Source organism: Bombina bombina, chromosome 2 (genome assembly GCF_027579735.1).
Source record: "Bombina bombina isolate aBomBom1 chromosome 2, aBomBom1.pri, whole genome shotgun sequence".
In the NCBI taxonomy this organism is placed as follows: Eukaryota; Metazoa; Chordata; class Amphibia; order Anura; family Bombinatoridae; genus Bombina; species Bombina bombina.
Genome location: NC_069500.1, coordinates 855646353 through 855661605, shown reverse-complemented (window position 1 = coordinate 855661605; position 15253 = coordinate 855646353). Strand labels below are relative to the sequence as shown.

Below are 15253 nucleotides of genomic sequence, written 5' to 3'. Positions count from 1 at the left end.
TTTTTTAATTTTATTAAATTAAGTTGGCAAATTTGGGAAAACTGTGTACTGGGAGAAAGCTGCCAGTACCTAAGAGGGTGGTAATAAGTTAGAGGGGGGAGGGTTAGAGAGCTTTTTGGTTAGAGAGCTTTTTGGGAGGTATAATGGAGGGGGGGGGTAAGAGGATAATCATACACTGAAGAACATAACTAAAAAAATTATATTACTGCATACTGACATACTGTGGGGAGGGAAGAGAGAGTTGTGTGGCCATTTACAGTGAGATGTTTTTATCCCCTCCTACTCTCCTCAAAAGGTGTACACAAAAATGCAAATATTTCATATTGTGACAATGTTTCGTACCGGAATATGTTCTATTTATTTATAAATAAATATTTCTCTATAGATGAGATGATTTTTGGACTGATATATCTATTTATTGTGAGATATGTATAAGTATATACATATGTCTCAAGATCTATATGCGAATATTGCTTTGAAAATTCCTCTGAGATATTAATTAATGTGCATAAGATTATAATGTAAAATATTGTCATTATCTCCATAGTTAAACATATGTCTATACATATAAATCCATGTTTCTCTATGTATGTGTATGTAAAATACCTGCGTCAGATTTTTTTCCCTAACACCCATGATCTTTTAGCCCTTATAACATTTGTGTGCAATATTTTTTTAAAAATAACTTTTATCAGACCGTGTTAATATGAGTGTAACTGTACTTAGTAATGTATTTTTTTATTGTTTTGTGAAACTTTTATGTTGTGAAAAACTGTTAACTACAGCTCTTCGAGCACGGAAAGGATTGTTGTTGCGTAAAAGGTGAATGCATGCACGCAATCACAATTTTTCAAAACGTGTAATTGCGGCGCAATGGAAATTGATTGCAAAAAAGATCATATTGTGCGCAAAAAAGTCATAGCGCGCGACTTGTAATCTTGCCCTTATTTGGGCATGGTGTTCTCCAATACTATGTGGAGAACACAATGTCTCCTAAATCATAGTAAGCGTTTACCAGGTGTAAAGTATACAAATTAACAGGAAACTTTTTACATTATTTAGCAGGCAAAGTATTTACCCAAGTCATTAGTCACTATAAATATTGGAAAAATCTGTTCATATGAAAATTAGTTCAGAATTAGAGAAATATTATTAGTTAAATACCTTAAAACAAGCGGCCAACCACTTTTTATCTGCATGAACCAAGGAATATATATATAATTTCATTTTTTTTCAAGACAATTATAAATGAGACCGTTAATTTAGGCCTTTATGAACATTCACTATAGTAACATTTTACATATAATTATATATATATATATATATATATATATATATATATATATATATATATATATATATATATATATATATATAACAAGAAAATGTAAGTATAATAATAAAATGCTCAAGTTAATATACACCTCCCAGCATTTGTGGTTGAGAATGAGGGACACAGGAGGTTGATAGGAGCCTGTCACCATTTTGTGGGTTGAGCTGTGTTGTGAGGGGAGGGATCATCTGAGGTTAGTGGGTGGGATTGTGGGTACATCTGGGTGGTCTGTGGGTGTGTATGTGCAGTTTGTGGGTGTTTTTGGGAATTCAGTGGGTGAGGCAAATAGGGACATATTAAATTACAGAGCTCCGAATCCGGGACTGTCCCTCTCAAATAGGGAGAGTTGGGAGGTCAAAATATTTTAATAAAGTTGCAGAAAAATCTACCATACTTATTTTGTAAGAAAGCATTACTGATCTCAGTAGACACTACAGTCAAATAAATATAAGTTATGCCTATGTAATTCAGGACAATGTTTGGGTGAGTGTTCACCAAATTTGTTTTTACCTTGTGCCATCCTGTATTTGTTTTTTAAGAGAATCAGACAGTGACAATGTAATTAAAACACCCACACCACACACACAGTAAAACATGTTTTAATTACTAAAAATGTTTCACTAAAATTGTTTTGTTTCTTTATGTTTATATATCAATAATACTAAAAACTCATGAACCACAATCTGATTTTTTTTTTTTTTTAAATGTTAGTAAAGAACAATAATGAAGTAACCTAGCACAACCTTGTTTTTCTATTAATATTAAAGGGACACTGAACCCACATTTTTTTTCTTTTGTGATTCAGATAGAGCATGCCATTTTAAGCAATTTTTTTAATTTACTCCTATTATCAATTTTTCTTCGTTCTCTTGCTATTTTTCGGCGAGATTACGAGTTGTGGTCCTAACGCTGCTTTTTTACGCCCGCTGCTATTATGAGTCTTGAAGGTTTAAGGTCATCGCACACTTCTTTGGCCTTATCGCAAAATGACTTACGTAAACTTTGTAAAGTCTTTTTTCTATGGGACTTCCATGGCGCTGATATTACGAGTCTGTCCTGGGAGGCCAAAAAGTGAGCGGTACACCCTACCCTGTCAAGAGTCCTAACGCATTTAAAAGTCAGTAGTTATGAGTTTTATGGTACAATGCCGTAGCATAAAACTCATAACTAAAGTACTAAAAAGTACATTAACACCCATAAACTACCTATTAACCCCTAAACCGAGGACTTCCCGCATTGCAAATACTAAAATAAAAATTTTAACCTCTAATCTGCCGCTCCGGACACCGCCGCCACCTACATTATATTTATGAACCCCTAATCTGCTGACGCCAACATCGCCACCACCTACATTATATTTATTAAGCCCTAATCTGCCGCCCCCAATGTCGCTGCAACCTACCTACACTTTTTAACCCCTAATCTGCCGCCCCAACATCGCCGCCACTATAATAAACATATTAACCCCTAAAATGTCACACTCCCACCTCGCAAACATTAGTTAAACATTATTAACCCCTAATCTGCCGCCTACCTACATTTATTAACCCCTAATCTGCTGCCCCCAACGTCACCTCCACTATATTAAAGTCATTAACCCCTAAACCTAAGTCTAACCCTTAACCTAACACCCCCTAACTTAAATATAATTTAAATAAATCTAAATAAAATTACTATAATTAAAGGGACAGTCTACACCAGAATTTGTATTGTTTTAAAAGATAAATAATCCCTTTATTACCCATTTCCCAGTTTTGCATAACCAACACAGTTATATTAATATACTTTTAACCTCTGTGATTATCTTGTATCTAAGCCTCTGCAAACTGCCCCTTTTTTCAGTTCTTTTGACAGACTTGCAGTCTAGCCAATCAGTGCCTGCTCCCAGATAACTTCTCGTGCACGAGCACAGTGTTATCTATATGAAATACGTGAACTAACACCCTCTAGTGGTGAAAAACTGTTAAAATTCAATCTGAAAGAGTTGGGCTTCAATGTCTAATAAATTAGCATATGAACCTCCTAGGTTAAGCTTTCAACTAAGAATACCAAGAGAACAAAGCAAAATTGGTGATAAAAGTAAATTGGAAAATTGTTTAAAATTACATGCTCTATCTGAATCATGAAAGTTTATTTTGGCCTAGTCTGTCCCTTTAACTACATCATTCCTATTTAAAACTAAATACTTACCTATAAAATAAACCTAAGCTATCTACAATATAACTAATAGTTACATTGTATCTAGCTTAGGGTTTATTTTTATTTTACAGGCAAGTTTGTATTTATTTTAACTAGGTAGACTAGTTATTAAATATTTATTAACTACCTAGCTAAAATAAATATAAATTTACCTGTAAAATAAAACCTTTATAATGTAGGTGGTGGTGGTGTCCGGAGCGGCAGATTAGGGGTTAATAATATAATGTAGGGGTCAGTGATGTTGGGGGCGGCAAATTAGGGGTTAATACGTGTAAAATTAGGGGTGTTTAGACTCGGGGTTCATGTTAGGGTGTTAGGTGTAGACATACATTTTATTTCCCCATAGGAATCAATAGGGCTGCGTTAAGGAGTTTTACGCTGCTTTTTTGCAGGTGTTAGACTTTTTTTCAGCCGGCTGTCCCTGTTGATTCCTATGGGGAAATCGTGCACAAGCACGTTACACCAGCTCACCGCTGTCTTAAGCAGCGCTGGTATTGGAGTGCGGTAAAGAGCAAAATTTGGCTTGACACTCACTTCTTGTCTTTTTACGACGGGTTTGTAAAAACCTGTAATACCAGCTCTGCAGGTAAGTGAGTGGTGAGTGAAAACTGCTCGTTAGCACCGCATAGCCTCTAACGCAAAACTCGTAATCTAGGTGTTCATTTGAAAAATAAGGCATCTAGGCTTTTTTTTGTTTCAGAACACTGGATAGCACTTTTTTATTGGTGGTTGTTCACCAAAAATGGGCCGGCATCTAAACTTGCATTCTTGCATTTCAAATAAAGATACCAAGAGAATGAAGAAAATTTGATAATAGGAGTAAATTAGAAAGTTGCTTAAAATGTCATGCTCTATCTGAATCATGAAATAAAAAAATTGGGTTCAGTTTCCCTTTAATGTTTAATAAAAAAATAAATATTTTAATCTAAATATTACTACTATTATAGTATTTGTATTAACTCACTTGTTTACTATTCTATCTATACAACAGCAGCATATTTTGTGTCAGATTGAGTCGTACAGAACTTTAACTTCTTGTCCTGATTATTTTTTTTTTTTCTTAATGCTTCTTTAACCTTTTAGATAATTATTAAAATTCGACTTTAACACTGCAGTATTTGCATTTTAAAGAAGGAATGCACAAATCAGCATTCATTTAAAATGCTATAGGTATGAGAATGCCTTGTTTTCACGGGCACATTCAATAACCTTGCTTGACCTTAGACTATTGACTGTTGTCATGGAAGCAAGCAGTGTTGATGTGTCTTCGTTTCCCATTTATTTATTGGAGTAAATGGTGTGTATAATCATCCTTTCTTACAAAGCATAGTATTCAATAAAAGATTGGAGCAGAAGAATAGATAGGGAGAAGGAGAAAAGGGCCACATTGGCTTACTTTAGTACAACTGAACACAGTTCCCATCAAAAACATTTATTTTGCCTTTTTGTGACATTTTAGAAGCAGTAGGAAAATACACACATATATATATAGTAGCTGGAGAGCACTCTCACTTCATAAGTCAATCCGCCAGGGTGCTTGAATGATATAATAAATGGAAGGCTGCACTCTCTGGTCCTTTACATATATAGTTTTATTTGTGACGTTTCGGGGACCGAATCCCCTTCCTCAGACAGTGAACACATAAAGAATGCATTCATTTATACAAGCAAACACCAATGAGACATAGGACCCACCCCCAACCAGTGAAAAAAAAATGCCAAAAGGTTGTCATAGCAACCATACAAACAATATACACCCACACCACTCACCCAATAGACAGGCAAGAAAGACATAAAAAAGTTTATAACAATTCTCCAAATACATTTGTAAATACATATTGCATATTCAAGCTATAAAGGATGACTCAATTAAACATCATTAAATTCATTACCTTATTAAGTTAACACTGGACCTACATAGGATACTGTCTGCTAAGCATGTCTGCGGTGCTCACATTGAAAACAGCGCTATCCCCAAGACAGTATATACAGTGACAGGCAACAAAAACTTGCATTTACATATGTATGTGCTTATTTCAACTGAAGGCTAGTGTGCATATGTAATGTCAGATATAACAAGCCTTCGTCGCCATTGGCATATTATGCAAAGTGATCCCAATTTACCACTATCAAATTGGGCACCTCCAAGGGTTGGCTACAAACGGAACACGAGCCTGATGGATCTTCTCATGAAGACAGACCCGAGCCACTGTTATCAACAACGCACTTGGCTACAACAAAAAAAATTGGGATGTTATCAGTGTATTGGGTGCACCACGTGTAATTCTATGCTTCCAGGTGCCACATTCAGTCATCCCCACAAGAAGAAGAAATTTACGATAAGACATCGAATAACATGCACCACTGAGTTTGTTATTTACCTATTGAGTTGCAGTTGTGCAAAATTCTACGTGGGTAAGACATCAGATGACGCCTGGACCCGGATGGCGAATCATCGCTCGGCCATTAGAGCAGCAATTAAGGATCAAAGGAGCGACCAACCGGTCGCTAGGCATTTCCATGAAGCTGGACATAACCCTACTGATTTACGGTTTGTTCTTATTGACCACGTCCCCCCTCTGAAAAGTGGTGGTGACAGGAACAGAACCCTCCTTCAAATTGAAGCCAAATGGACATATTGGCTTAATACTATACAACCACATGGACTTAATTCAATGCTAGATTGGCATTGCTTTCTTTAAGGATGGCACACAATAATTTCTGTCAAATCAGTATTGATGTTTTAATGAGCAGTCCAGTGATCTCTTTTATATGAGAGTCCATGAGACATTGAGGCTTAGTAGACACACCTATTTAAAAAAAAAAAAAAAAATATATTATTTTTTTGAAAGATCAATTTTCAGTGTTTATTTTATTTTTCAATTTTTATTTTTCATTTTTTATTTTTTGTATAGGAAGTCTTATTATTATTTTTTTGTATAGGAATTCTTGTAATATTATGCCTTATGAATACTCTCATGAATCTTTATGATGTCTTATGAATTGGTTTTTCATTAATTTGCTTCATGAATTTTTTTTAAGAAGTCATTTTTTTTTTTTAAGAAGTCATTCTATGAATTTTGTTCCCCATGAATTGTCTGCCACTAGGTCCACTTGTTGAATAACTTGGCCTTTATACGGTGGCTTCAGAGCCAGTACAATCCTTAAATGGTACTCTATTATAATATAAAAGAATGTAGTATAAGTATGTTTATACTGTTTTATTAAGAACATGCCTCATATTGTTAACAATTTATGAATCTTTCACAGCTGTATTTTTGATGTCTGATTTGGGCTGACATTTATTTGTGATATAGATTATAGATGCCCGGTGTTAGTCTTATTCACAAGCAGTATGGGCGTGTCTCTGAGATGACAGCAGTTGCTGTATTCCCATTGGGTCTGCGCCATGACATATGCGGCGCCGCTTCTGGGAGACACGCCGATAGTGCTGCCCTGCTATACACGCTGTGTATATGGCAGTTGTGAAAGGTATATCTAAACAGGTACGCATCCATCATCCTATACGTATTTCCAGTTATATCTGACATTACATATGCACACTAGCCTTCAGTTGAAATAAGCACATACATATGTAAATGCAAGTTTTTGTTGCCTGTCACTGTATATACTGTCTTGGGGATAGCGCTGTTTTCAATGTGAGCACCGCAGACATGCTTAGCAGCCAGTATCGTATGTAGGTCCAGTGTTAACTTAATAATGTAATGCATTTAATGATGTTTAATTGAGTCATCCTTTATAGCTTGAATATGCAATATGTATTTACAAATGTATTTGGAAAATTGTTATGAACTTTTTTATGTCTTTCTTGTCTGTCTATTGGGTGAGTGGTGTGGGTGTATATTGTTTGTATGGTTGCTATGACAACCTTTTGGCAGTTTTTTTCACTGGTTGGGGGTGGGTCCTATGTCTCATTGGTGTTTGCTTGTATAAATGAATGCATTCTTTATGTGTTCACTGTCTGAGGAAGGGGATTCGGTCCCCGAAACGTCACAAATAAAACTATATATGTAAAGGACCAGAGAGTGAGGCCTTCCATTATATATATATATATATATATATATATATATATATATATATATATATATATATATATATATATATATATATCCAAAGTACCAGCACTCACTATTTGGTAGTCCAATGCCGGGGTGCTCTCAGAGTATCCATATAGAAAATCAAAGCAAATAGAGGCACTCTCCATGTGCAATATATATATATATATATATATATATATATATATATATATAAATAATAGAACACTTTGTAGGTAAAAAGCGCACACACAGACTATCAAGAATATTGTCTCAAGGGTACCTGAAAAATGTTCACTGTCCGGTAACACGCTGGGGAGCAAATGAGTCAGAGTGTGTAGAGATCTGCAGCTGTGGAGACTGAGCCTGTCTGTAGTCAGCGTCTTAGAAAATAGAGATATGTTCCACTGGATTGTCCCCACAAATAGCGCAAAAAATCTCCAAAATAAAGTAAAACTTCCTTTATTGTGATTACAAAAGTAAAAACATGACAGCCTACACACAGCTGTAATAAAGCACTAAGTATAAAAACACAGTATCAGTGATCTGGACCACACGCAGACATGTTTCGTGCGGTTGCGCACTTGATCACTGCACTGAAGAGTGATCAGGATTGCTTTCAAGTATATATATACACACACACAACAGCAATTTAAAATATGGGGAGGCGAAAAGTGAGTTTAAAATCCCCCACTAAATCCAAAATGTAAAGAAAATAACTCATTGTGTAAACCATTTATAAATCTAGACAAGTCAGAAGACTTGCTTTTACCGCAGAAACTGTCTGATTACACTGTTATCAATGCAGCAAAGGATTCTGGGTGAGATATGCAAATGAGGTTCACAATGACTCACTTTTTTACTTCTAGCCTGCTTTTTAAGGCAGACTTTCCTTTACGCCATAGCATCGCCGCATTACTTCTAAGCTAAGCTTAGAAGCTGTGTAATGCGGCAATGCTATGGCGTTAAGGGAAGTCTGCCTTAAATGGACAGTAAACCTCAAAAATAATGTTATATAATTCTGCACATAGTGCAGAATTATATAACATTATATTAGCCAAACTTTGTAAAACATAATATACCCTTTATTTTTTTTTTAAAAAACGGCTGTTTTACAGACCTGCTCTCTGTGCTCTTCTGAGCGGGTCTGTTTGTTTCACACAGCACATCGGGCCAGCTCTATAGTCTATTTAATAACTATTGTACCTAGTTAAAATAAATACAAACTTGCCTGTAAAATAAAAATAAATCCTAAAATAGCTACAATTTAGCTATTAGTTATATTGTAGCTATCTTAGGGTTTATTTTATAGGTACGTATTCATTCTTAAATAGGAATAATTTATTTCATGATAGGAATATTTATTTAGATTAATTTAAATTATATTTAAATTAGAGGGTGTTAGACTTAGGTTTAGGGGTTAAGTTAGACTTAGGTTTATCGGTTAATAACTTTATTATAGTGGCTGTGACGTTAGGGACGGGAGATTAGGGATTAATAAATTTAATGTAGGTTGCAGCGGTGTAGGGGGGTCAGATTAGGAGTTAATAAATTTAATGTAGGTGGTGGCGGTGTAGGGGGGTCAGATTAGGGATTAATAAATTTAATGTAGGTGGCGGCGGTGTAGGGGGGTCAGATTAGGGGTTAATAAATTTAATGCAGGTGGTGGCGGGGTCCGTGAGCAGCGGTTTAGGGGTTAAACATTTTATTTAGTTGTGGAGGGGTCCGGGAGCGGTGGTTTAGGGGTTAATACATATAATGTAGGTGGCGGTGGGCTCTGGGAGCGGTGGTTTAGGGGTTAATAAGTATAATGTAGGTGGCGGCGGTGTAGGGGGGCAGATTAGGGGTGTTTAGTACATGTTAGGGTGTTAGGTGTAGACATTTACCATAGGAATCAATGGGATATCGGGCAGCAGCGAACATGAGTTTTTGCTGCTTTCCGACTCCCATTGATTCCTATGGCATGTGCCGCCTCCAAGGAGGCGGATTGAAAACCAGGTATGCTGGGCCGGAATAGTGGCGAGCGTACCTGCTAGTTTTTTGATAACTATTAAAAGTAGTCAGATTGTGCCGAACTTGCGTTCGAAACATCTATAGTGACGTAACCATCGATCTGTGTCAGACTGAGTCCGGCAGATCGTATGTTACGTCACTAAATTCTACTTTTGCCGGTCTGTAGGGTTTGATAACTATGGCAAATCAGGCTCACCACAAATACACTGCGGAATTCCAGCGTATTTGCGGTTGACAGCTTGATAAATAGAGGCCGTTGAATGGTACCTGTCTGATATCACAGCATGTTAACCCATACTCTTCCCTCTCTATAGCAATTCATACTCCACTTGGCTTCATGTACCTCCAAGGGTTTTAAGTAAATTTGAAAGCTTTCATTTGCTCAACTGACAATTTTATCTGCTTGTGTAATCGCAAAGGTCTACATTATACATTATTTACTGCTTGGAGCAAGTAAGGACCAAACAGTCACATATTTAGGTATTGTAGATCCTATTGCATGATAAAAAATAAAAATAAGTCGGCTGTATTTGACAAACTAAGTTGCTATTTATCGAAGCTCCAGTGAAATTATTTCCTAATGAACCTATAAGTACTAAATAATTGTATATACATTTCAACATTTTAAACATCAAAGACTTGCACGTAATACAAATGAACTCCATATTACATATTCACCATTAGTCAGTGCTCTTATTGGCGAACAGAGGTTGTGTATAATATTGAATTTCATACAATTATAACTCCTATCACCTTGAACACATATCACATAAAGAACACATGCATGTTAAGGATATGCTTTGAGTTTCATATCCCCAATGTCAGCTTAGCTTATCAGTACCCATGTACCTAGAATAAATAGGGAGTGTATGTCACATAAGATGTCTGTAAAACTGAAAATCTTGTAATTTGAACACTAAACTCAGCAATGAGTAGTGCTCAAGTAGTGCTCCAGGTTCTGGCATTTTTCACCAAAAATTGATAAGACCATAATCTAAATTAAAACCTTTCGGTAATCTTGTTTGGAGTTTAAAAATCCAGAAGACTTCCTGGTGGCCTAAGAGCCTATCCCTATCCCCTCCCCTTGTTGGTTGTGGTACCTTTTTAATAGCTGTCCAAATGAATGTTTCTGTATCTTTTATTATGCACAGTAACAAAGTGGTGTACTTGCAATGCCCTTTTTGATAGTGGATACATGTTCCCTTATTCTTGAGCTAACTTCTCTTGTTGTGAGCCCTACATACTGTGTTTGGCATTCCTTACATGTTATTAAATAAATTACATAGGTGGACCTACAGTTCATACACATTCGTTTCTGAAACTCCTGTCCTGTAGAGGTAGATACAAACTTAGCCCCATGTGTCTACTTTTTCACAGGCTACACAATTTGGGAAATGGCATTTGTACATACCTCTCATCGTTAGCCAAGATGATTGCGGGGACTCTTTATTTGGCCATTTTGTTGGTGAAATCATATTCCCTATAGATTGTCTTTTTGTAGGCAAACTTGCATTCTTTAACATTTAACTCAGATAATTCATCATCTGCCCTTAACATGGGAAGGTATTTTCTTATGACATTGACTTTTTAGTCTTCGTTGTGGGGATAAAATTTACCTCAGAGAGTAATAAGTTGAACATAAACTACCTTGATCTGACCCTAAGAGGAGGAAGTGACAGTAAAATTGTTACCTCCGTGTACAGAAAGCCAATATCTGACAACACATTATTACATGCGGAGTACCTTTAAAGGAATAGTGAAAGGGCAATACATATGACTGAAGAGGAATTGCTCCGATGAGAAGAGTTATGGTGAACAAGCTAATTTACTAACCAAAAGATTAGAACAATGAGGGTACCAGCACTCTATGATAGTCAGTAAAACACTCAGTTATGAAATTGGACCGAAATTAGCTATTATCTAGGGAGTCCAGAAATATGGGGAATATAACTGAAAAGTCTTCTAACAATATACTGTTTATAACCACTTACAGTAATCAGTATAAAGACATTTGCAATGTCATAAGAAAACACTTTCCCATGTTAAGGGCAGGTGATGACTTATCTGAGTTAAATGTAAAAGAATGCAAGTTTGCCTACAAAAATAATAACTCTATAGGGAATATGATTTCACCAACACAATTGCCAAATAAAGAGTCCCCACAATCATCTTGGCTAATGATGAGAGGCATGTACAAATGCCATTTACAAATTGTGTAGCCTGTGAAAAAGTAGACACACGGGCTAAGTTTGTATCTACCTCTACAGGACAGGAGTGTATGTGTATGACCTGTAGGTCCATCTATGTAATTTATTTAATAACATGTAAGGAATACCAAAAACAGTATGTAGGGCTCACAACAAGATAGATTAGATCAAGAATAAGGGAACATTTATCCACTATCAAAAAGGGCATTGCAAGTACACCACTAGTACAACATGTTGCTACTGTGCATAATAAAGATACAGAAACATTCATTTGGACAGCTATAGAAAAGGTACCACAACCAACGAGGGGAGGGGATGGGGGTAGGCTCTTAGGCTGCCAGGAAATCTTCTGGATTTTTAAACTCCAAACAAGATTACTGACTAATGGTGAATATGTAATGGAGAGTTAATTTGTTTTATGTTAACTTCCTTGATGTTTAAAATGTTGAAATTTATATACAGTTATTTAGTACTTATAGGTTCATTAGGGAATAATTTCACTGGGCTTGGATAAATAACAACTTAGTTTGTCAAATACAGCTGACTGTTATTTTTATTTTTAGCAGGCAATAGGATCTACAATATCTAAATATTTGACCGTTTGGTCCTTACACGCTCCAAGCAGTAAATAATGTATAATGTTAGACATTTACGATTACACAAGCAGATACAATTGTCAGTTGTCAGTTGCCTTTACTTATAACCCTTAGCTGTACATGAAGCCAAGTGGAGTATTAATTGTGAAACACGTCAGATGCAACTTGCTGACCACTTCGCATTGTTCTCATTTGAGAGAGCAAATTATTTTGTTACGTTTTTAAAAATAATAATCAATTTGGGATCTCATTTTCTCACACAATAAATGCAGAAACTATTGACTTTTTGGATGTCACCCTCAAATGGGATGATGATGGCAAGGTTTGTTCCAATACCTATTTCTCTTGTTAAGTGTATCCAGTCCACGGATCATCCATTACTTATGGGATATTAACTCCTCCCCAACAGGAAGTGCAAGAGGATTCACCCAGCAGAGCTGCTATATAGCTCCTCCCCTAACTGCCATTACCAGTCATTTTCTTGCACCCAACGAATAGATAGGATGTGTGAGAGGACTGTGGTGATTATACTTAGTTTCATACCTTCAATCAAAAGTTTGTTATTTTATAATAGCACCGGAGTGTGTTATTCCTTCTCTGGTAGAATTTGAAGAAGAATCTACCTGAGTTTTTCTATGATTTTAGCCGGAGTAGTTAAGATCATATTGCTGTTTCTCGGCCATCTGAGGAGAGGTAAACTTCAGATCAGGGGACAGCGGGCAGATTAATCTGCAAAGAGGTATGTAGCAGCTTATTATTTTCTGACAATGGAATTGATGAGAAAATTCTGCCATACCGATATAATGTAAACTCAGCCTTAAATGCAGTAGCAGCAACTGGTATCAGGCTGTCATGTATGTATATTTTACACTTCAGTATTCTGGGGAATGGCACTTCACTGGAATTATACTGTATGCATAAAACTTTAGCCTAATTTGCAGGGACTAGCAACAGGCTTTTTAATAACACTCAATTTATTAATGTTAAACGTTTTTTGCTGGCATGTAAAATCGTTTAATTTTCTGAGGTACTGGGTGAAAAAATGTTTTGGGCACTATTTTTTTCCACTTGGCAGTCGTTTTATTTAATTTATGACAGTTTACTGATCTCTCTCACTGTTATGTGTGAGGGGGAGGGACCTTTTTTGGTGCTTTTGCTACGCATCAAAAAATTCAGTCAGAAGTTTATTGTCTTCCCTGCATGATCCGGTTCATCTCTACAGAACTCAGGGGTCTTCAAAACTTGTTTTGAGGGAGGTAATCACTCACAGCAGAGCTGTGAGATTGTAGTTGACTGTGATAAAAAAAAACAAAAAAAAACGTTTATTTCTGTATTTTTTTTTTTTTTTTTCTGCTATCAGGGTTAGTTATCCTTTGCTAATGGGAGCAATCCTTTGCTAAAATTGTGTTTTTTACAAAGATTTGATGCTATAACTTTTCAGTTTATTAATTTTCAACTGTCATAACTTTTTCTGTGCTTCTTATAGGCACAGTACGTTTTCATATTATAGTAAATTACTTGAAAAGTATTTCCAAGTTGCTAGTTTATTTGCTAGTGTGTTAAACATGTCTGATTCAGAGGAAGATATCTGTGCTATATGTGCTAAAGCCAAAGTGGAGCCCAATAGAAATTTATGTACTAACTGTATTGATGCTACTTTAAATAAAAGTCAATCTGTACAAATTGAACATATTTCACCAAACAACGAGGGGAGAGTTATGCCGACTAACTCGCCTCACGTGTCAGTACCTGCATCTCCCGCTCGGGAGGTGCGTGATATTGTAGCGCCGAGTACATCTGGGCGGCCATTACAAATCACATTACAGGATATGGCTACTGTTATGACTGAAGTTTTGGCTAAATTACCAGAACTAAGAGGTAAGCGTGATCACTCTGGGGTGAGAACAGAGTGCGCTGATAATATTAGGGCCATGTCAGACACTGCGTCACAATTTGCAGAACATGAGGACGGAGAGCTTCATTCTGCGGGTGACGGTTCTGATCCAAACAAACTGGATTCAGATATTTCAAATTTTAAATTTAAGATGGAAAACCTCCGTGTATTACTAGGGGAGGTGTTAGCGGCTCTGAATGATTGTAACACAGTTGCAATACCAGAGAAAATGTGTAGGTTGGATAAATATTTTGCGGTACCGGCGAGTACTGACATTTTTCCTATACCTAAGAGACTTACTGAAATTGTTACTAAGGAGTGGGATAGACCCGGTGTGCCGTTCTCACCCCCTCCGATATTTAGAAAGATGTTTCCAATAGACGCCACCACACGGGACTTATGGCAAACGGTCCCTAAGGTGGAGGGAGCAGTTTCTACTTTAGCTAAGCGTACCACTATCCCGGTGGAGGATAGCTGTGCCTTTTCAGATCCAATGGATAAAAAGTTAGAGGGTTACCTTAAGAAAATGTTTGTTCAACAAGGTTTTATATTGCAACCTCTTGCATGCATTGCGCCTGTCACGGCTGCAGCAGCATTTTGGTTTGAGTCTCTGGAAGAGACACTTGAATCAGCTCCATTAGATGAGATTACACACAAGCTTAAAGCCCTTAAGTTAGCTAACTCATTTATTTCAGATGCCGTAGTACATTTAACTAAACTTACGGCTAAGAATTCCGGATTCGCCATTCAGGCACGCAGAGCACTGTGGCTAAAATCCTGGTCAGCTGACGTTACTTCTAAATCTAAATTGCTTAATATACCTTTCAAAGGGCAGACCTTATTCGGGCCCGGGTTGAAAGAAATTATCGCTGACATTACAGGAGGTAAAGGCCATGCCCTGCCTCAAGACAGAGCCAAACCTAAGGCTAGACAGTCTAATTTTCGTTCCTTTCGTA

The 15253-nt window shown here is 36.6% G+C and overlaps 1 protein-coding gene across 1 annotated transcript in view; it reads left to right on the top strand.

Annotated features, from left to right (window-relative positions):
• Nucleotides 1–15253, top strand: part of ADGRL3 (adhesion G protein-coupled receptor L3) — a 1741359-nt gene that overhangs the window by 894719 nt on the left and 831387 nt on the right. The window lies entirely within an intron of this gene.